General features: G+C 41.4%; 1 long non-coding RNA gene across 27 annotated transcripts in view; it reads left to right on the top strand.

The window, feature by feature from the left end:
- Positions 1–22103, top strand: part of LOC110476338 (uncharacterized) — a 524174-nt gene extending 502071 nt beyond the window's left edge. For all 27 annotated transcript variants that reach the window (XR_014957972.1, XR_014957963.1, XR_014957961.1 and 24 more), the window contains one exon: positions 1140–22103. This is a non-coding gene — a long non-coding RNA (uncharacterized LOC110476338). The remainder of the gene's footprint in view (positions 1–1139) is intronic.
- The last annotated feature ends 816 nt before the right edge of the window (positions 22104–22919 follow it).

The raw sequence follows: 22919 nt of genomic DNA, 5'->3' as shown, positions 1-22919 counted from the left end.
ATTTATCTCTTGGGTGAGTGCTCTAGGTTTTACTTGGAGTCAGTTATTTTGTCACAGCTCCCGTGGGCCACCTGGATTGCCCAGAAGATGCTGAATTTAGACATCTCCATGCCAGAGGCTCTTTCTCTGCCTGTCACCCCCACAGACATCAGCCTTCCTGCTTCTGCCACCTGTCATTGACCTCAGGAGTTCATATAACCTCCCCCTTTTCCCCCAGTACAACTTCTTTCTTTGGGGAATGTGATCACTCTGTTTCCTACAGCAGTTCAGAATTGAATTACATCTTTGGAGCATTTGGACAACATTCTCAGTCACGTGCTGTGATTCCTGGGGCTATCCTGTGCAGGGCCAGGAGTTGAAGATCTTTGTGGGTCCATTCCAACTTAGGATATTCTATGATTCCATGATTTTCCCTGAAGGCTGAGCAGTTTGGGAAGGGGCAGTCTGTATGAGCAGGTATCAGAGGCTGCCTCATTGGCTTGGTGTCACCCTCTGGTGAAATCTCAGATCCACACGGAATTGCAGCACAGGGGGGAGATAAATGTTACATTCAGCATGACTTGCCAGTTCTGACACACAGGAACACTAAACACGTACCCTGACAAAATCCTAAAGTCATGCCAATTTGAATCCAAAAACCTGCCTCCTCTGTTAGCACTTAGTAACAATTTCGTATCATTTTCCCCATGTAATTAAAATGTCTTTCCTGAGCCAAAAATTGAAATTTTCTTTACAGTAGGCAATTCTTATGTACAACTGCCTTCCTCTTTAGTTTCTGTCAGCTGAATGCAAGTTTTTAGTTGTGTTTAGAGACATCCATTTTGGGAGTTATGATATTTCTATTTCTATGGCACTGTGGTTGTGGGGAAGGAGGAAAGTAAACTGTGTATTTGGATTTCAGCTGGACCCAGTATCAGATCAAGCTCTGGGTTCACAAAATGCTTCCACAGGCTGGCAATGGATATAGGTAAGGTATCACTAGTGAAGCTTTTAGGGAGGTTTGTTAACGCCCATGGCAGCCCAGTAACACCTCCTGTCACAACATCTGTGTTAAGGAGAGATTAACAGGGGCATGTACATATTTGCTTCATATTTTCATACTGTGGGTTTGATTTTAACTGCTTTTATTTTTTTTTCAGCTCACCCATGACTCTCGCTCTCCAGCAGTGCTCAGCAGCTCCTGGGAGACCTGGAGATCTCCGTGGCCATCCCCTTCTGCCAGTTTGGGGTTTAGACATCTTCCCCTTGTCCCTTCAGTTGTTCTCCAAAGACCTGCATTTCAGTTTAGTGCCACTTTTGGAAATGTGGGTTCCTGTGATCTCTCAGATGGGCCAATGGGCACGCTGGCATTAGAGGTCAGGGTTTCTGTCACCACCCTAAAAATGGACTTATTGGCAAAGGAACAAAGCTCAGAAAACAACATTTTAAACCTGTCAAGTCTGATTTACAGAAAGCTTCTATGATCTAGACAAGAAATAAGCAATGATTGTGTTCTACTCCACCCTAATTTTAATTATAAAAAATGGTAGTATAGTTTTCCAGTTAACATCCCTGTATAGGAAATAAGTAGAGTTGGAATAAATCTTCCAAATAAACATATTTCTCAGACATAAACATGATAAATCTTTTCTTTTGCGAAAGATATAAAGAATGGTTAACTTAAAATATGCATATAATAACATATTACCCACAGCTTCTCATGTTTAAAAAGATTCCATATGCTGGGAAAACCCATAAAATAAAACTCAAGAAATGCTGCATCCTCTTTCTATTAATTTGAAACAGTCACTTAATGGGAAAAAGGAAGAGAGGGGAAAAGTAAAGAAAACTGGTAGAACAAAATTATTTTATTTTTTCTTAGAAAATCCCAAACAAATCAGTAACTCCAACATTCCAATCTCTTCATCCTGTTTTTAGTGGTGTATTAATATGTAAACTCAATACTTCTGTTGAAAAATAGCTTTGGGTAAGGAATAAATGGTAGCAAATTCCAGGGTGGCCTTACTAGCATTTTTGATTGAAAAAACTTGGAAAAATGTTGTTGTTTTAGGATGATGAGAAGTGCTGCCATCTCTTGTGGTTTACCCAGGATTGTCCCAAGTTTGACTTGTCTCTGGTTTGGTTTAAAACCTAAAAAGGGGCCAGTAACCGTGGCTCCCTCTCTTCCCCATTCTTGCCCCATATTTAATGAGTAATTTATTTTAAAATAGTCCCACTGAAGAAGATTTCTGTTAAAGTACCATGGATGAAGCAGTCTACCTTTCCTATTTTTTTTTAAGAGGAGTTTGTATCTCCAGAAAGGTGTGTTCCATATGACTCTGGGCTGCAGAGCTGGGGTGGTGGGAGCTGGGGATCAGAGTGGGGCAAGGAGGACTTGGGCTCTGGGCTGGTTACTCTTTTGACTTGGTTTAGGAACTGGAGGAAATAATTTGTATTTCACTTCATTTGTGATTCTCCCTATTTTGTCAGATATTTCCACATGGAGAACACTTGATAGACAGATGCTGGTCACTCCCTGGCAGGGACACCCAGAACTGTTCCTCCAAGGAGCAGAGCAGAGTCCAAGACTTTCAAGACACCAACACGGGGATGGGGACTGTCCTGTTTTTTATCACAGCCCAATGGTCAAAGCCCTTCCTTGCAGACCTGTTTTCAAGTGTCTGCCTTCAGTTTGGGTTATTTCCACTTCTCATACATCACTGTCCTGAAAAACTTTTGATCTTAATCAATTGTGGATGCTCCATCCCTGGAAGTGTTTAAAGCCAGATTGGATGGGGCCCTGAGCAACCTGGTGTAGCAGGAGGTGTCCCTGCTATGGCAGGAGGTGGAACTAGGTGAGCATTAAGGTCCCTTCCAACCCAAACAATTATATGGTTTTATGCTATTTGGGTTTTTGGCTTTCCAAGGGGTCGAGGCTCCCACCCAGCTTCAAATTCAGAACTCCTCATGCCCCAAAGAGAGGCCACGAGCCTGAGCAGAGCTGGGGACATGCCAGGCAGGGAACGTGGAGCTGCACAAACCCACACCCTGTGCTGGGCACCTGCAGTTGGACAGGGTTGAACCCGCCCAGTGTCAGCCTGACAGTGCCTTCCCAGTGTGGGCAGCCCAATTCCCTCTCTCTGTGCCCGCTCAGGGGCTCACCTGTGGCTGTGGTGGAGGGGTTAAATGGGCTGGGCTGGGCTCCAGCTGTGTGCACAGCAGTGTGGGACTGGGCTGGGCCAGCTGTGAGCTCAGCTATTCCCCCCAGTCAGCTAGAAAAGGGCTGTGTCTCCTGCACTGGGATTAGCACAGCGGGGAGGTAGGTTTTTATTACAATAAGGGAAGGAGGTGGAAAAAAGCTGTGTTTGAATGATTCTTCACTGAGCAGTGTCTGGGGAGGGTCTGGGCTGTGCAAAGCTGTCCTGAGAGGAGCTCTCTTGGCAGAGGGGTTAAGAGAAGCCTGACCCGCTGACTTCTTCACTTAACATCCAGGCTGGGAGATGCATGTTTAGCCCAAAATCTTGGGTGAGGCAGTCAGCTGGAGTTCAAGATCCAGGGACTTAATGTCCCATGACCGAGTGTAGCTTGTTTGACCTGTAGTGCAGATCTTGAGAAGAGGGAGCAGGAGTGTTTTTATGGTATGTGCTGAGCCTGCTCTCCCTGACTCAAACACCTCCTGGAAAATGAATAATTGAACATACATGTGACTATGTATAGACCCTTCTTCAAACAGAACCTGATTTGGGGTGGAATATCTTCCAACTTCATAGACTTTTTCTCCTGCTAACTGCACAGGACTGGCCATAAAATCCATAGGGCCTTGGCTGTATAGCAGGGAGCAGGCTTTTCAGCCCACACTTTTCAGTCTGAGAAGTGGCCTTCAACTCTGAATTCTTTAAGCTAAGCAGTGTGGTGAATTTGTGCCTTCAAACTGAGCTGGAGTAGAAGGAAAAAACAAATTAGTTCAGTTGAATTAAAAAAATATATTATTTGCCAAGCCACACTCCTCCCTGCTAAAATCGAGGGATGTTACTATTGGCACAGTGGGTTTAAACTCACTACTGGGTTTTGCATGTTTTAGTAAGGGATGAATCTGATTGAATGGGATTGTCTATTAGTTGCAGTAGATCAGCAGTTTCTTCTTTGCAGTGATTCAACTGATTGTTTGCTGAATATTACAGGGAGAATAGACTCAGTGTGCAAACCCTGTAAACTGTCTGAAGAAAAAGCAATGTCCTTTTTTCCCCCCAGTTGCTTCCAAGCCAGTAGCTGCTTCTAATATTCCTGTATCCAGTGTGAGCCCAGTGCTGTTCAAAACACACATCTACTCTTTGTCAAGAGCTGTAATTGTTAGGAAAAAAGGATGTTGAGGAAAGAAGAGTGGAAACAATATAGAAGGGCTGGTTGTGAAACTCCCTGGGCTGCATTTTGGGGCAGGTTGGGTTGATTCTTGGCTCTGCTACATCCTTCTCCTGTGACTTGGAAAAGTCTCTCAGTCAGCTCAGTCTCAGTTCCACATAGGTGCAACAAGAGGTAAAAACAGGCACTATTTTATATGCAGTATATACTGAATTAATGCCTAGACTATGTATTAAATACATTCCTGTATTGAGTGGTAAAGTGAGAACGAATTCTGCCAAGATTTGCGTGATGCCCAGGACATGGGGTCCTGATTTCACAGTGCAGCAATGACAGTGCAAACCCCAGATCAATTCTGTCCTTCTAAGTCTTGACAGTGTTTGTTATCTGAATGCTGAGTTTCAGAAGATGCTTTATTTTTAGCCTGTACATTAGTGGGCGAGGGAATGAAAGGGGAGGATCTCCCACACCAAGCATTTTTTTTCAATGTAAATACATGTCGCATAACATTACGGACAAATAAAGGGTTCTTACCACTCATAAGGTGTTATGGTAATCCTTCACAGAGTCCTTTTAATGAATAAACCAGGGATGCTTCATGAGTCGTTTATTAAGGGTTAATGATGTATCTTCTCTCCTTGGCATCATTCCCAGCCTAAATCAAGCCTGCTTCATCTCATATGGATATGAAAGACAAACTGTACAGATTGAAAACATCTGTATACTGAGTGAATGAACCACATGGCAGCAGTGTCATGCAGAGATTTACTTAAAACTGTCCCCTTTTGTTTGATTTTAGAGGAACAGCACAAATAAATACAGTAGGTTCTGTTTAAACAAAGAGGACTCTGATCAATAGAGGTTTGTATAGCTTACGACCTTCAACTATAAACAAAAAATTGGGGTAAACCCCACAAGTCTCAGGTCAATTGCCATCTTATTTACTTTATTACGCCACTAATGTTCTAATCTCTCTTGCATATAAAATGCTTTATACAAGCCATCTTACTTTGCTTCTCCGTTTTCACCAGAGAGAAAGGGAAGGTTTTGTTTGATTCAGAGCAACCTGTGAGTGTGGCTATGAGGGTGCTGTGAATTTAGAGTATTGTGAACTTACAGCAGAGAACACAGACAAACGCAGTTCAGGCAAATTTCACATTCAAGTAAATTTTTGTTCAGGTTCCTAATAGGTTTTTCTGCTTTCTGAGAAGGTTCAAGCATCCACAAAGAAAAGCAAAATGGTTTGTGGCTCACCATTGCCAGACCTGGGCACAAGAAACATGACAGAGGCATATGGAAAGTAGTTGATCTGTTCTGGCTGTGAGCAGGGGTTATCCCTTGGAAACACTTGAAAACATTTGCAAATATCTGCTAGGGTCTGACCCTAGCTGCAAGCCTTTATTATTATTATTTTTGTTGCTGTCTCCCAGCAAAATTAAGTAATTCCAAATACTGAGGGGATGATACTCCTGCATGAGTTCTGCCCTCATATCTCCAAATAGCTAACTTGAATTGTAATTACTTTTTTTCTGGCACATTTTCTCATTTTCTAGAGGGGAGAGACTATTATCTTAATCTGTTTCTGTCCATTTTTATCTTCCCTGGGTAACTTTTAATCCTTTTGGCCAATTTTAACAGAAGACAAAAAAAGGGGAAAAATGTGCCTATGCTGATTTGTGAATATAGGCAGCAAAGTAGGAGAAAAATATTCCAGTCATGCCTTTCCCAATGGTTGAATCTACAGCAGGAGCCTTCATGAAGCATCAGAGGGGCCAGTCAAGGCACACAAAGCCAGGAGAACCCAGATTTATTAGCCTTGCTGCTCAGTTATTCAGATGTTTTTCTTTGCTAAGGACATTCCTGTTCCCATTGACTCCAGTGTTTTCAACTTCAGTGCTATCTGCTCTAATCTAGGAAATACTTCACTGCTGCTCCAAGTGCATTTTCTTGTGGAATTCAAATCCTTTGGAGGATAATGTAGGGGTAAGTCCCACTGGGCACATGTCTTTCCTCAGAGATTTGAGAGATTTGGAGAGACACTTCTGGATGTTGTCTAGTTTTGAATTTATGTGGTTTTTGGTGGGTTTTTTTGGTTTTCTTTTTTTGTGGTTAAAATGCAAAGAACAGCCAGGCACTGCTTGCCTATCCATATTCTCATTCCACGAGCCAGGTGACTTTTGTTCCGTGGAGCCGCGCCTCAGCCTCTCACCTCACCGGGAGAAAACCTTCCAGGCGTCTCAGTTTTGCAAGCGAGCAGCTGTGCCCTTGCCGTGCTTCCAGCATTTCCTCCCAGCCCACACTCGGGCCCAGAAACGAGAGCTGCAAGTCCCAGTCTCAGCAGCAACGTCTCCCCCATCATTAAATAATTGAGCTCGTCCTGCAATCCGGAGGCAGGAGACGCTACCTCATAGCTGCTGGGTCGCTGGCAGCAGGTTTGACAAAACCCTTTGGGGATGGCTACTGGAGGCTCTTTCCTGGCAGGTCCCAGCTTGGTTTGTTGGGTCACTGGGGAGACAGACAGGGCTCGCCACGCCAGGCCCGTGCCAAGCCACACTGGCCAAGACTGGCTGAGTTTTGGCTGTACCTTCCAGCACAGCGTTAGAAATACTGAAGAAGGGGGTTTGGTCCTTTGTTGAAGAAAGGAAGGAAATTTAGGTATCAGAGTCCTTGGGAGATGCTGTTTTGCTGCCCTCTAGGCAAAGATTAAAGCTTAAAATGTGGAAGCTACAGAAAGTGCTGTCCTGAGCACACCAAAGCAAAGCAAAGGGTTGGGAAGGTTGAAAGGCTTTTTGTGGGACTTCATTAAGGTGTGAGTGTAAAATCTGTAAAAAGATCTCTGGGCTCAGATAAGGAAGATCCAGTGGTGTACAACAAAGAATTATCAGTAAAGTCATCATAATTACAAAGTTCTTTTATATTAAAATGATGTCATGTAATAGGTTGAAGAACAAGAAATAAATAAGCTGTGCACATCTTCTTTATCTAAATAATTGTTTTCTTATGTATTAGGCTGAAAATTTCTCATATAATTCCAGTCCTTTAATGGTAAAAATGTATTCAAAAAAGACTATGAAACTATTTTAACATTTCAGTAGTGTGCCTCATCTAGAGAATCCCAGAGTGCATCACTGAAATGCAAATTTGAGAGACCCACGGAAATAGAGAACAGGATATAGAACGAGGGCTTAATGGGGAGTGTGTCACCACAGGGCTCTATGGTGAATATATAACCTCATTTTAAAGCGTAAGAACTATTGTATGGAGATTTAGATATTTTTAAACTAAAATATATAATTGAATGACTTCAAGTGTTGAGTATTCTCTTACTGAACTGTTCCTTGAGGATAAATCTTCATTTCTCTCATGTGAAGAACTATGCTGAGATCTGCCCGTGGAAAATTGCTTTCTAGGAGCAAGAATCACAAAGGACCTTTGCTTTCAGGCTTTTGTCTGAGGTCCACAGCATAATGAGCAAAAATGGAATGAAGGGTATTAACCTTTGGAAGATGAAAGGTAATCAGGACTGAACCAATGCTCCCCGTGGTTAGACCACAAGCTCTTTATGAAAGCTTTATGATTGTTCTGTTTGTGTATCTCAACAGTTCCTAGGGAGACATTTCCATATGCCATATGATATTGCATAAAAAATATATATAACAGTTGATCCTGAAGTGTTAAAGTCCCATCTCTTAAACCAAAACAGATACAGTGACCTTAGGAACAATTGGCTCTTGACTGCTACCCACACGATGCAGAAAATATTAAGGAGGTGGAAAATGAGCTCAAGTTTCTAGTTTCTATTATTTGTGAATCAACACATTATTGTGCTGTGAATGTTTGCTTCTCTTTTGTCTTTGTAGGCGAAAGATCAAATTATTTTCTCAGTTTATCAGGATAGAAGGGACGCTTTGGAGGTAATTTGGAGAATACCACCAGGGAAGAACCTTTTCAACAAGGCTTCAGTGATTTTTGTGCTGGTCCAGGGCACAGAGGCAGCTTTGCTGTGAGCTGCAGGAGAGCTGTGAGCTGTGTGACCTTCCCCTGTTTGCTCAGGGTGGGCATGTGTCCCTGCTGCTGTTGGATCTTTTTATCTGCTTATGCCACTGCTGACCATGACCCCCTTCTTTCTCATCTGGGCTCGGCGCTGACCTGCCTGAGCTGCATTGGGGCTCGTTGGAGTCACTGCCTTTCCTTGGCTGCCAGGGCTGGGATTCCCTTGCACTCAGCAGTGCTTACCTCAGGCCACAGCTGGCCAGCAGCTGTCCCTTCTCTCCTCCTGCTCTCTGCACAAGAGCCACCCGCCTCATTTGTAGTGTTTGTAAGTTTTTCAGAGCTTTCACTTCGTGCAGAATCTTGGAATGTGTTTATCATTCCCTGCATTTTTTTCTGAAAATAGGACAGTAAAAGGTGCTCTTTGAAGCTATCTGCTCTGTCATGAATGGATTCATGTGTATCTACTTTTTAATTTGTCCTGTGGCTTGGTCGCATTGTTTCACTGGGTAATGTGGATGTTTGACTGTGGTATGGTGAACCAGAAGTGCACTGTGAGAGCAGGAGCAGGTTGGGAACACAGCTAGTTTTCACTGAAGAGAAGATGGATATTTAATGAATGTATATCAGGAAAAGAATTTGCATAGCAAGAATGAGATTAACCTGCACTTTTGGAGTGTCTGGGATGAAGTAGGTGCCTCCTTGGGGGAGACTATGAGATACACCTCTGAAATGCTGTAATGAAGTCATATTTATCCAGAGGTTCCTCTCAGCCTAAGCTTTCCCAAGAACTGGGGTTTGGAGTTAATTCCCAACAGAAGTGTTGGATTAGGCAGAGAAAGGAAAGCATTCAGGGAGAGTTGCTGGAAATGCAGAAGAGTAAATAGTCACCCAGTCTTCTCACAAGTCCACAGTCTGCAGTCAAAAAAGGCAGTGTTTTAATAGATGTGCTACCAGCAAACAAGCAGTTTATGAGCCCAAACTCACTGCCACAGCCACAGTTTTCAATAAGGAGCATCTCTATACAGATGCACAAGAGGCTTCCTGGGCACACAAGCATTGGCACTGCACCATCACAGACTGAATTCTCTCCATCTGCAGAGGCTGACAGTCCCCAAACACACAGAGGCTTCTCTACAGCTTCTTGAGATATCTTCAGACTTTTCCTCAAGCCCTTGCTGTTCTGGGGTCTATTATCATCTGGGATGTTCCCATTGGCTCCAGATTTAAGGTGTGAGAGTATTTCCTCCCTTATGCTTACACCACACTCTCATGGGCTGGTTTCTTTGCTAATTATCCCAAAATGGTAAGACTTTGAATGCTGGGAAGAATGGGTTTAAGGAAATAAAAAAATAATAATTAAAAAAAAAAAAAAAAAAAAAAAAACAACAAAAAAACAACCCAGAAAATTTGGTATTTCTCAGGAGTGGTTGAGGCCTTGCTGCTGGCAAGTAAAGGCAATGGCACACAGTGTTTGTTTTTTTGGCTCCTCTAGTTGGTTTAAAATTTCAGCAAGGGGTCATTGCAATGATGAGACAGTTCAGTCCAAATTGCTTTTACCCTGACAAAGAACTGTTTATCTCTTTGGAAGAGGAGGACTCATCAGCGCTGGAAAGATTTCATATACCTGGTCTCAGGATCTCCTTCCCCTCAGCTGCTGGAACATGAAACCTTCCAGCTGCCTCTCAACACACTTTGCTCAGAGAAGAGAAAATATTACGAATGAGCGTTTCTAAATCCCTCATTCAGTGTACTGAGGGCCAGAACCTGAAGTAAGACTCCTGATAAATATGGGGATCCAAATCTGGCCCTCTGAGAGCTATCATCCATTACACACGAGCAAAGGAGCAGCCTGATGTTAAGATCTGACTGCTCATTGCAAAGCTTATTTTGTTACATCAGCAGGCCACAAGGTTCAATAAACTATGTGGCCTTTATCCGTTCCATATGTACTGGCTGCCTCCTGTAGTTTCTATGTATTTACCCTCTATATGAGCTTTAAGGGAATCTGATGCCTTTAGACAGTAGAAATGCAGATAATTCTCCAGTTTGTAAAACCCCATTTAAATTTGATTCTGCCTCAAAAAATAATGCCAGTAATTGCAATTTTTGTTTTCGAGATACAGGCTTCCAGAGGGGCTTGTGACTCAGAGGATTTTATAGGCATTGAAATTTGATGGATTAATTGTTAATAAAAGTTAGATTGGGTAAGTGAATACAAACATCATACTGAGCTTAGTGTTTACATTGGCTCCCAAATGCTTTTAAAGGGCAGTTTTGGACTGAGATGCCTGACAGAATTTTTGAGTTTTGTACCTAGAAAGTTATTTAACTGGAGAACAATCCCTGCTGAGAACACCAGAATTTTCATCTAGTGTTTTTTGTTGGGATTTTTTTTCTTTTTGCATCATGTTATCACTATCTCCTATCAGGATCTCACTGTACAATAGTGACCTCTGATGTAAAGGAATCAGGAGTGCCACTTGCAAGCTCAACCTTGCTGAGCAATTATCAGCCTATTCAGCAACAGCTTAAAGGGAAGGGATGTGTGTGCACACCCACACGTACACACACAGACAACCGGAAAACTGGTGATAAAATAAAATTGAGGACCACAACACTGAAGGATCTGCAGCTGTTAATTTTTATAGCTGATACAGATACTAATATTTTATGAGGGTTGGAACTATCAGTATAAAAAAGTAATATCTAGCCTTACCCTTTTTGTTTTAATACAAAGATAAAACTATCACTTGAATAGAGCAGCATCATGGTTAATAGACCTCCTCTTTATGGACAGACCTATCTTCTTGTTTCCTTTTGTCAATATTTATAAAAGCAGGAAGATATTTGTGCCTAATCCTATCCAAAATCCATGGGTTGATTTCTTTAAAGAAGCATCTCCTCTGCTCACTTATATCTCAAGGCATATTTCAGCTAAATAGCAGAGTTGAACTGATCCTAGGCAGATTTTACATGTTGTAGTTTGTGAAATGGCTCCCTTTGCACCAGTGCAAACTCTGAAGTGACACTGGGAAATGGGATAAGAGACTTTTCCCTGAAGAATTTACATGACTGCAAACACTTGAACTCCTTAAAAGTGCTGTGTCCTTGCTCTAGGGACACACCAGGGTCTCTCCTTTAAGTGCTGTCCATCATCTCATCAGAGGTTCACAGCTACACCAGAGGCAGCACTGGTGGGCCTGTTGGGTGTCTGCAGAGGCTACTAGATAATCCTTGAGATCAGGGGGATGAATTGCAACAGGATGGAAGAGAAGCTGGGGAGAATGCTGGCCCCAAGTTGTGTGAGAAGTCTATGCCCATGACCCTTTAGAATAAATAATAAATATTATACCTTGGGAGTAATAACACAAATATTTGTTTCCATCTTACTCAACAGAGGATGCTAAAGACATAATACTTTAAAGAAATGTGATATTATAATGGATGCAGCTTTAAGAAATGTATTGATACACTGAGTGTCTCCTTGCTCTACACATTATGTACAGAGCATAATTTTATGTGTAGAACAAGGGCACTTTCAGAGGTAGGATGCAGAACTGGTACTCAGGTGATCCATACAATTTCAGACTTCCTCTGTGACTTTATTTACCCCTTGTGACTGACAGCCTTTATAAATTAAAAAACAAAAAAATTGTGCTCCATGGGAAAGTTATACTTCAAGGCTCAACAATTTGAAAAGTTTTCAAGTATTCATGTGGTGGAGGTCATGCAAACGTATGGTTCAGATTCCTGGAAAATGCTACTAGTTCTGAGTTGGTTTCAGGACATTAGTCATTACCTAAAAACTTGCCATAAGCAGGAGGACACAGAACAATCTGAGCTCTAAACTGTCCTCAGGAGATCTTCTTCTTTATATTTTCTTACGGGATTTTATCAAAACTGCTAAAAGACTGAGGAAAAAAAAAATTATTAAGAAACAACTAATGGCTTTAAAGCTTTCGATGCATTAATCTCTGTTTCGCAGTTTCTGAAAAAGGAAAACCAGAGTTTTCCAGAGTCTTTTTTCCCAGAGCTAACATTTTGGAAAAACACATATGTTTAGGAAGTACTTGGATGATCTGTAAAGCTGAGTGACTTCTTCAATATACTGAAAGAAAGATGTGTATGCTTTGTAATCTGAGTCCTGGCTGGGCATCAAGCTTCCCATAAGGCATTCTGTCCTAGCAGCAGCCAAGAGACCTGATACTAATAACGCTCCAAGAATTCAAGGTGTTCGTTAATATACAACTCTAATGAATGCAGCATGTGTTTAGGAATAAACTACATGCTCGAATGAGAACCTCTCATTCAAGAAGGTGAGGTGCATAGTAGAGTGATTAGACTTGGCAAAAAGCAGTTGTTTTGTGGGAATGACACCAGCCAGGTAATTGTCAATGCTCAGCACGCGGACTCCTCCGGCGTCACTCGCAGATGCAGGAGGCTGAGCTGCTTGGATGTCCCAAACCATGCTCCACTGGTGAATCCCGAGGGAGTGCCACCACTGAGAAGCCCATGCAGGCTGGCACAAACCTGCTTTGCATTACAGCACCGTTGTTTCAGGCCTGATACATGTTCAGCTGAATGCTTGGCTCTTTTCACTCTGATTTGTTAAAATTCTGCTCGCTTCCCGTAAACTGAAAGTGGTGCAGGTTTTTGGAGGCCAATTTTTAGAGCTTCAGCTACACCAGGTCAGCCCAGTAACCCATAATGGCAATAGGAAACTTTGAATTTCTTACAGCAGGCAGGAGCAGAGTAATAGAACCTAAACATTTCTCCTTGTGAGACCCAAAAATCCATCAACCTCAAAAAGGTCTTCAGTCTTCAAAGCAAGCAGGATCTGTTCTGCAGTAATCACTTGGGTCCTGCTGCCTATTTCCAATGATGAACATGAAAGGGAGGTGTTTCCATCCTGATATGTGCAGGTTTTGGGCCAAAATGTCCTCAGTTACTTAATGGGATATTTGGGTGGAGGCCCTCATTTCCATACAATATCCATACAGTTGAAGAGAGGAGATGATCTTCATACAGGGAAGTATTCTAACACTCTTATCATATCTTACATAACTCCAGATGTTAATCATCAAAAAAAAAAAAAGATCCAAACATTTTTAATATTAGGGAGTGAAATGATAAGACTTGACTTAATTTTTCAATTTTCCTTTGATAAACCTTAACTTTGAGATGCTGCAGGAGGTGGATTCACTAGACTTCTTGGTAACCTTCAAATGTAATTACATCAGCCAAAGCCTATATATTCATCTTTTCTCCTTATGAAGTACATTTGCATTAAATTTAGAGTGGAAATTCTTAAAAATTAATTGGAAGAAAGTATTTGGTTCTCTATTTTGGAGGAAGAAGGTAATGTTTTTAAGAAATACTAGTCTGGAAGAATAATAAAATTATATTCATAGCATTTAGCAACAGTTTAATGAGTTTTCAGCTTTTCCATTTCCTGTTAACCAACTTCATCAGCCACCAATACTCTTAAAAAGTGATTTGAAGTGATTATTTGCTTTGGTGCTATTAAGAGTAGAGAAAATGCTTCTATCTTGAGGGGATAGAAGTCTGTCTTGAGGGGCTTTTCAAAGTGAAACCTTTTTTTTATTTAAGTATGACTGCATATCTCTGTAAATTTGCTTATGGTTTTACTTTCCACACCCTATTAATAATAATAATAATAATAATAATAATAATAATAATAATAGTAATAATAATAATAATAATAATAATAATAATAATAATAATAATAGTAGTAGTAGTAACAGTTGAAAATAACAAAAGCTTCCCCCTCAGACTAACTTTCTTCAATTTTCTTTTCACAATATTGTTCAGTTTATTTAATCTTTACACTATCTCTGACTTGCCTCTGGATTTCAGACACATGTATGCAGATAATTAGCATGGATGCAGATATTGCACAAGATGGTCAGGCTTATCAGATACAGGCATGTTTAATCTGTCAGCAATTTACAGTTTCTTTTTAAATTTCCACTTTCTAATAACAGTATAAATTTTTCAGGGGGTGTAGTCCTGGTCTCTCCTCTGTAACTGGGGCAAGAAAACCTCACGAGAGGGGACCTAATTGCAGAATGAGCACTTCAGGAAAGGCTCCGATCTGCATGCCACACCTCTGCCCTCTCTTGTATACAATGAAAATCCCGTCAGTGTTATTGTAAATCACAATGTCTCCGTCCAGAGAAAACATATTTTGCACCTCATCTGGTCTAAATATTGAGTTTACGAGTGAATGTTGCTTTGCATTATGTGTTATAGATGCTTTATGTTTATTTAAGAACTCAGTTTGCAGGAATGTTTTCCAGACATGCGGTTTACCGCAATAGACAGTTGTTGATATTCTGATCCCAAGAGCATTAGAATATGTTTAGAAATTGCGACACTTTTAAAACCAGATGTTCTACATAAGCTACACAAAAAATGGGGGTGGGGGAACAAATAGAACTGTAATTTGGCATGAAAACAGCCTGTGTTAAAGCAAGGGCAAACACATACCAAGTGAAATAAACGTGGTGAACTGCCCTCAACCCTTTCCGCCTTTTGTAAGTAACTATTTTAACAAAAGATGGAAAATCCCATCTCCCAGATGGTGTGGGAAAGGGAAAGGAAGGCTTTCAGATCCAGGTTTGCATCTGAAGGAAGCTGCTGCATCTTGTTCCTGGGATGGATCAAACCAGAATGACAGAGCTAGGCAACTTCAGGCAAGGAAAGAATGCAAATCTGGATTCAACGCCCAGCCCAGAAATTCATTTTCTGTGTGTTTCTAAAGGTAAATGATCTTCGCTGAGGAAACAGAGATTTGCCCTGCATAGTGAATTGCCACAGAAAAGCTCCTTCAGCAGCCGGAGACTGGTGGCACATTCTGCCCTGTCCTCCAGTATGATTTGACAGGGATATTTGTGTGAACAGGTGGGGGATCATCCTGCACCAGGCACTGTCTCGGGGACTGAAGAGTCTCAGACTAGCTCTGCCCTGGGTCTCTGCTGGGAAAGCATGGTTGGGCAGCTGAACAATCTGGACTCACAGCCGTCATCAGCTGATGATAAACTGCCTCTTTCCATTCAATCTGTTGCTGTTTTTCCTTCTGACTTAGAACTCTTTCCCTTGTTTATTATAAAGCAGAAATCACATGAATTTCACTTACACCAACCTTAAACAAGCTGACTTGAGTAAATTACTCTGAATTATTTTTCTGTTCCTATCACAGGTAAACATGCTTTGAGTAATCAGTGATAACAATACAAAATGGGACCTATAATAAAAATAAGACCAACTGACAACCTAAAAAGAAGAGATAACTAAGGCATCTCTGCTTTTCTTTACAACAGAATCGCACAGTGATGGAGATGTTAGCAGCAAGTCTGAAGGAATTTGCACAAAACATGTTGGTTTACGTAAATAAAGCAATGCATATTTGCCCAAAGGCTTAAAACACTGTATCTGTAATACAAAAGTAATGCAATGTTTGACAAACCTCCTTGTTCAAAAGTGCTTAAAGGGATGCTGTGAAGAAAACTGATGGGCAAACAAAGTTTTGCCATTAGATTTCCTGAGCATTGAGAGTCAGAGCTGTTTGGACTTTCCTGTATCTCTTCCAAGCAGTAGCAAAGCTCCTCTGCACATGGATGCTGCATTTTAGCAGTTCTGCTGTATAGGAAAAAGCTCATTTAGGAGTCTGTGGTTCATGGGAAGGCAATTTACCTACATTAGTAAAAGGAACCAAACTGCCCTCCCAGCTTAGTCACCCTGCCTTCCTCCACTGAACAGAGGGCTCCTGCTGGATGTTGGATGTTGGACCAGTTCGTTAGTCCAGCTTCAAAGAATTAATGCAGCAGTAGGATCTGCCCACTGATTCATTCTGCTCCTCATGAGTACCTGAAAAGCCAGCTCTGAAACTCTTCCTAGCTCTGCCTCACCAAAGACAATTTATGGCGGAAACTCATGTACATATTTATTTTGTTGCTAAAGAGTTTGCTGGCGTACTTCAAAGTGTGGGCTATTACCTGTTCAGGTTTATTGCCTGCTCAAGTGAATTATTGCCTACCTGAACAGGCCTGCTGAGCAATAGTTCAAATTAAAACGTGTCATTTATCATGTTCACACCAATCCAAAATGACCACAAAACCCAAGGTGTAATTATTGCCAGGCTCTGACTGCAGAGCTATCATAGCCAACACTCAAGCAGTAGGGAATACTGGTTTCTCTCTTCGAAGGAAATCTGCTTCCTTATTCATAATGAACAAATCTGACCCTATCATTAACAGTAATATTATTTCAAATGCTGATATGCACCACGGAAACTAACTTTGAAATATGTGGAAAGAATGTGACATGGATTCCATCCAAGATTAGTTTTTCAGCAAAGTGCAGTTTCAGAACCAACACTTTTCATTAAAATTTATTCTAAAAGCAAGTCTTGCACTTATCAACAGTATCCAGAAAGGAGGTTGTCACACAGCCTGGAATGGTGGAGTTATTTTTATTAGTGCCATTATTATTATTTCTACTACTATTATTGTTTACCACAATTCAGAAAAAAAATGACAGCAGCATCTCAGCGTGGGCTGTAGATGCTTCAGTTTGCCTACAGCTGTAACAAGCCAAGCCTGTACATCCACGTTCTGCTCCATCCTCTGCTCTCCCTGTTGCTTGCTGTGTCATCTTATTCTTTGATATATTCCAGGGTTTGTGTTCCATTTTAACCAAAAACTTGTAGGGCTGCAGCTGCCTATGGTTTGTATATGACAGCAGTGAAGATCAGCAATATATATATTGCCATATATATACTGCTGTTCCCTCACATCCCTCCTCAACCCTTCCTGGCTCATTTGGGGCTTTTGAGGTTTTTATGGGTAATGTAAAACTCCTAAAGTAAGAGAAAAAGAATGTTTTTTGTCTATGTCTTTACTGAAGCATTGTAAATGTATCACATAAGTCTTTTGTTTTCTTTTATTATTGTAGGATGTGAAACAACAGGGAAGAATCAGAAAACACCTAAATGGAAAGCAAAAATCAGAATAACTTCTTTAATGAAAGCATGCTGTAATATGTATGCCTTTTTTTGTTTGTGCAAACTTGTAGGTGTGCATACTGGGAAAAGAGAGGGAATAAAGCCCCAAAAGTGACTTCAAGCTGATCAGAAAACTCCTCTGGGATGCAATTGCTTGTGGACTGGGATTGAAGATGGACCAGGAGTGCAACATGTGGTCATGCTGGCCATAATTCAAGTGCAGACTTGGTTTAGAGCATCATGATTCCTGCCTCACTTTACCATGAACCATTCCAGGTCTCTGCAGCTAAACACTTCCCAAATTACGGAGTTTGCATCCTAATCTGAATTTTGCAACTCAAGCCTACCTGTGGTTATGCAGTCAGACAGAAAAGCCAACAGCCAAGAGCAACGCCTAGTCACTGACTTTGATCTAGAAATGGTTATTATCCAGCTATCTCCATTACAAAACATCCAGTTTGCTAAACCTGGGTTATCTACTGATTTGGCTTCATTTGATAGGCGAGAGCAGGTCTAGCTTCACATCCTCAAACGACACATCTTTCACAAAACTGATAAGTGATAAACCTTGCAAAACCTGCGAGTAGGAAATGACGTTCCTGTCCACCTCCCAGCTGGCTCTACAGTCACTCCTGAACAGCATCGCTGGCAGCCCTTGCAGTTGAGATGGAAAAGTGAGCAAATTCTTGCTTCACCCTACAGAGCTGAGTGTCTCCAGTGGGCAGCGAGAGAGAATGTGCTGTGATGACAGCTACAGCAGTGTGGTTGTGCAGAGCAGTTAAATTCTCAAGATACGAGATTATGCAGATTTTCATGAGGGTAAATGACTTTGAATTTCTTTTTTCCTGGAAGCATAGGAAGAAGTTACTTAGAAAGGAAGTCACTGAAAATTCTCTTCACTACAGATGAGAAAAAACTCTTTATCTGAGGAGTGAATTTGGGTCAGGATGTAGTAGCACAGTCCTCATGATGAACAACTTGCTGAACATGTGGTAGTGTTTTGTGACATGGTCTGTGCAGTGGGAAGTAGGCTGAGCTCACCCAACCCATCTCATTTATGGCTTTACACAAGTAAATAAGTATGTTTTCAGCCACTCAACACAAGAATGGCTTGCAAATTGCAACCACCATTGCCTGGCAGGTCAAAGGTTAAGCTTTTCAACAGGTCAGACTACAGTGCTAATTCACCTCAGCAGTGAGTCCCAGGCAGCCTGTAATGCATATTTGTGGTGGTTGTGTTTGTATAGCATACACATGAAATGAAAACCGTATGACAGAGGTTAGTCCTCTTAAATGGCTGTCGCATTGGCTTGGGTTGCTTTTGTACAGTTATCCACATGCTAGCCAAGATTCTGGTGGTATTTTCATATGAATTTTATTGACATGGTGAACTAACTTGGGTAATTTCATAGCTATTATAATCAGCCAGTGGCCCAAGAAATGCACCGCTTTATGTATCTCAAAAATGTTGCTAACTGGTCTGGCCAGATTCAGCTTCCAGTGGTGGACTTCTTCCAGATGTGGAAAACCCCTTTTTCTGACATAGAGAGTTCAGACAATCCTCATGTGCCTGGTCCACAAGAGCACTGATGCTGTGAGCTGACAGCTCAGCCCCTGTTTCCAGATGTATTTCCTCAATGTTACACAAAGGAGCTTGCAAGAGCTTCTTCAGTTCAGTTCACAACTGCCAAAGCTCAGACTAAGGCCTGGATTAAATGAAGTGTCTAAGTCAGGAGCCTAAATTAGATATTTAAACTCCTTTATATATCCAGATGGGGATACCCTGGGGAAGTGCATTTGTCCTTTGTGTGTGTGTGTCCCTTTTACAGGGAGCCTGAGGTAACAAATATCCTAACACAGGGATCACAGCTGGGCACATGTAATCCTGGATAGCTACACACCATGTCAAAAACTGCCTCTAGCTGCTTCTTCAGAGGGCTTGGATTCTCATACAACCTTGTGTGCTACTCAGTGGATATTACATGCAGACATAACTCTGTGGATGGTAGTGCAGATGTGAGTCCAGCAGTCCAAAGGTCTCTGTATAAATGACCAAAAGAAGTCATTTACTGTTTTTAGTTGGCACAGAAGTATTAAAATTTCCTCCTCCACAAAGCAGGAAGAGCAGACACAGCCCTGGACTTCCTGCCCCAGATCCTTCCTGACCAAGATGCCCTGCTCCAAGGGAGGAGCCATGACCTTCAAAGCTGTGTCTTGGCACATCAGGACATGCTCATGTCCATAGCACACGTTCCTTGTTCTGTTGCAAAACAGGTAAAATTAGAAACTTATCACATAGGCCAATTTTATGAGATTTCTCTGAAAGGTGAAATAGCAAATGGAAGAGAAATCCATGAGTGCACATGGCAGGAGATGAGTGAGATGTTTTGGGAAGCTCCCGTTTCCATCTCTCAGAGTTCCTCTACATCCTTAAGAAAAGAAGATGAGTGGTCCCCACCTTTGGTGAAATGCTTTGGTGGAGCTGGCAGTAGAATTCCAGTTTAACACTGTCTATAAATGATGCTTACATTTCAATAGCATTTTTTAATAATATTTTTCATAAGTATAAGCTAAAGGAGTTACTTTCCACCAGGGTCATTGAGAGTTCACTAAATGCTGATAGACTGTATTCTGTATTAATGATGCTAAGCTAACTGCCTCACAGAATTGCCAAAGCCCTTTATTTAAAGGAATAGCACTGTATTTCACAAGAAAATATTTTTAAATCTTTCCTTACTGATAATTTGTCTAAAGAGAGACAAATTGAATTATTTATGTATAATCTGAAAGGTCCAGTGTGGGATGTGTTCAATAAGATACATGCTTTATTTAAACATACATTTAGAGCACTGGGCTACACAGATCATTAAAAGATTTAGCTTTTTAATGTTTTTTTTTAAATTTAACAGAATATCAGCAATTAGCTTCTGCAGCTAATTATTGGACTTTATAATCCAATTTTATAATAATTTTCTGACTCTTCAGGAACAGCTACAAGGATTTGGTAGAGCCCTTGTACTGAGCTCAGAATAGGAGTTTCCACACGGCAAGAGGAGAATTTCTGTACAGGTCCCAGTTTCTTCACTTCACAAAGGGAAGGGATTTGCAGCTCATCTGTTTCAGTTCACTCACAGCAGCAAAGTGGGTGACAGAGCTGGGATTTATCCCTTTGCATGGGACAGTTGTTTATTAGGCTAGAAAGTGGGGATTTATACCTGGCTGTAGGTAAGATTTTCCCTTGCATGGGTAATGTGAGTCAAAAACCACCCTGGCTGGTACTTGTGGAAATTCCATGGTCATGGTGGCTTGAAAAGTGAGTTCAAGTTAGAAGCCAGTTCTTGTTACAGTCACAAATGTGAAATGGCCTTAAAGCAAATTACTGGCAAAATGGTGTAAGTTAGATAGGGAAAGAATCTCTAGGAATAGGTTCTTCCTTGTCAGCACTTCCTTGTCACTGAAACCCACAGGGTTGCACTGAGAATTAACTCCTTTACTCCTCAATGCAGAATGAATCTGTAAAGAACTATCTGCTCACACTTCTCCCCTCCCATGTCACATTTGAAATCTATACAATTTTAGAGGAGCTATTTCTAAGCAGAAACCCAAAGACAATACAAAAGAGTCTCTGCTCCCTACAAGTCTGTCTACTCATCATGGATCAATTTAGGAGGCTGACAAAACTTGCCATTAGAGTGTGAAGACCATGCTAATGTAATGTGTAATACCAAGCTAGCCAAAATTGACTCTTTTAGCTCTGACTACTTGTTTTAGCTTGACTGTTGCCAGAATGCAAGCAAATTTTCAGAAATACACTTACTGTGTATCCCTCTTCATTAAGGGCTGGTACTGTGGCCACACCCTGGCAGAACTGAGATGGCATCCAGAAGTTGTGATATCTTGAGAACTGCAGGTTCAGCTTCTCAGGTGATGTAGTGATAGGTATTTATTAAGGGCCATATTCAATGGGAAAACAATTCCTAGGACACTTACCTCTTTGCTTTCCAGTGTGTGAAAACTGGTTCCAGCATATTGCTTTATTGTCTGTGCTCCTGCCTATCTGTGTAAGATGGCATCAAGTGACCCTAAACAAACTTGAGCTGAAGTACACAGGGAGAGGATTAATCAGTCAGGCACTTAAACATAAGCCTAATGTTAAGCATGCAACATAATGTTGAAGTCAGTGGTATTATTTGTATGTTCAAAGTTAACCACTGAGCTTATCTGTTGTACTATATCAGTGCCTAATGGCTTGTGCACTTACTTACAAATTTAAGATACTTAATCTGTTTATTCTGGACTCTTCCTGTTGTTGTGCATCAGAAATTGTTGCCCTCAACCAAGCAGGGTAGTCCAGGCCTCCAGCAGCAGTGCAGCCCAGCCCTTCCTCAGGCAGGGACAGAGAGATGGGATGGAGCTGGATATGGGCAGAGAAACGCTCAAAGCAGGTCTGCAGCAGCTCCAGCAGCAGATCAGGATTTCCAGAGCCCTCAAGCACATGTCACTAGTTCTGGCTTTAACCTCCAGGGCAGCAGAGTTAGGCCACTGCTGAAGGTTTTGAAAGTTTTTTGCTCATTGGGCTGGGAATAGTAAGAGGAACATTGTGGTTTCCCTGTGGCTGTTGCAGACAGAAGAGCTGAGCTCTGGGCTTTGTTCACTTGTGGATGTTCTGCATTTGTGCAAATCCTCTCACTGCATCACTGGTCTGGGGATGACTGTATTTTGCTGTCCCAGCTCCTCTTTGTGCATGCAAAGGTGACAGACCCCAATGCCTAGAGACATGAAACCTCTGTGTAACAGTGACATGTGAGCTGGACCACTCCACCTGACTCCTTCTTGACTGTATGGAAGAATAATCTGGGGAGATTTAGGCAATAGACCAATAGTCCCACCCACTAGTAACCAAAAAAGAAAAAAAAAACAGTTCTTGAGTGATGTGCTCAGCACCTTCTATTCTAACTGAAGTAGCTCCTTTGGGACTACTTTCATGTGTCTTTAGGGAATGTAACCAAATTATACCACATGAGAGCTGGTAATTTTAATATTATGCTGTAAGGGGAAATCTATAAGCATAACAGGAAAGACTGGATGTTTTCCATTCATATTTTTAGAAAGGTTGCTTCTCATCTGTGCATATTTGCTTTTCAACATCTCTGGCAAGATCTAAATGAATTGCTTAACTGGAATTGAAAGGCAAGTCATACATTTAAATTAAGGTGATAAAAGCTGTTGTATTTTTTTATTTTTTGGAATATTACTATAGAAGATAAAGATCAAAATCAGACCCAAGAGGAAATAATACTAGCAAAATACCCAACCTCTATAACCTCGTGGCAGGAGATGTATTATTTTAGAGAATGACTGGCTGTGATCCGAAGCATGGTGCATGGAATTTGGTGGATCCATGAGGTTTTAATCAGAAGCATTTCCATGTGGGGTCAGTGTTTTGTGACAGGGAGTACGGGGTGTGCAGAGCTGGGAGGGCTGCAAGGCCATGTGAACAAGCTTCTGCTGCAAGAACCACGCCAGGTTTTAGGCAAAACATGGAGAAAAGCTGAGAATAGGC

The sequence above is a fragment of the Lonchura striata genome, chromosome 11 (genome assembly GCF_050655825.1).
Source record: "Lonchura striata isolate lonStrDom1 chromosome 11, ASM5065582v1, whole genome shotgun sequence".
Taxonomy (NCBI): domain Eukaryota; kingdom Metazoa; phylum Chordata; class Aves; order Passeriformes; family Estrildidae; genus Lonchura; species Lonchura striata.
Note: the sequence above shows the minus strand (reverse complement) of the source record. Positions and strands in the feature narration are given on the sequence as shown.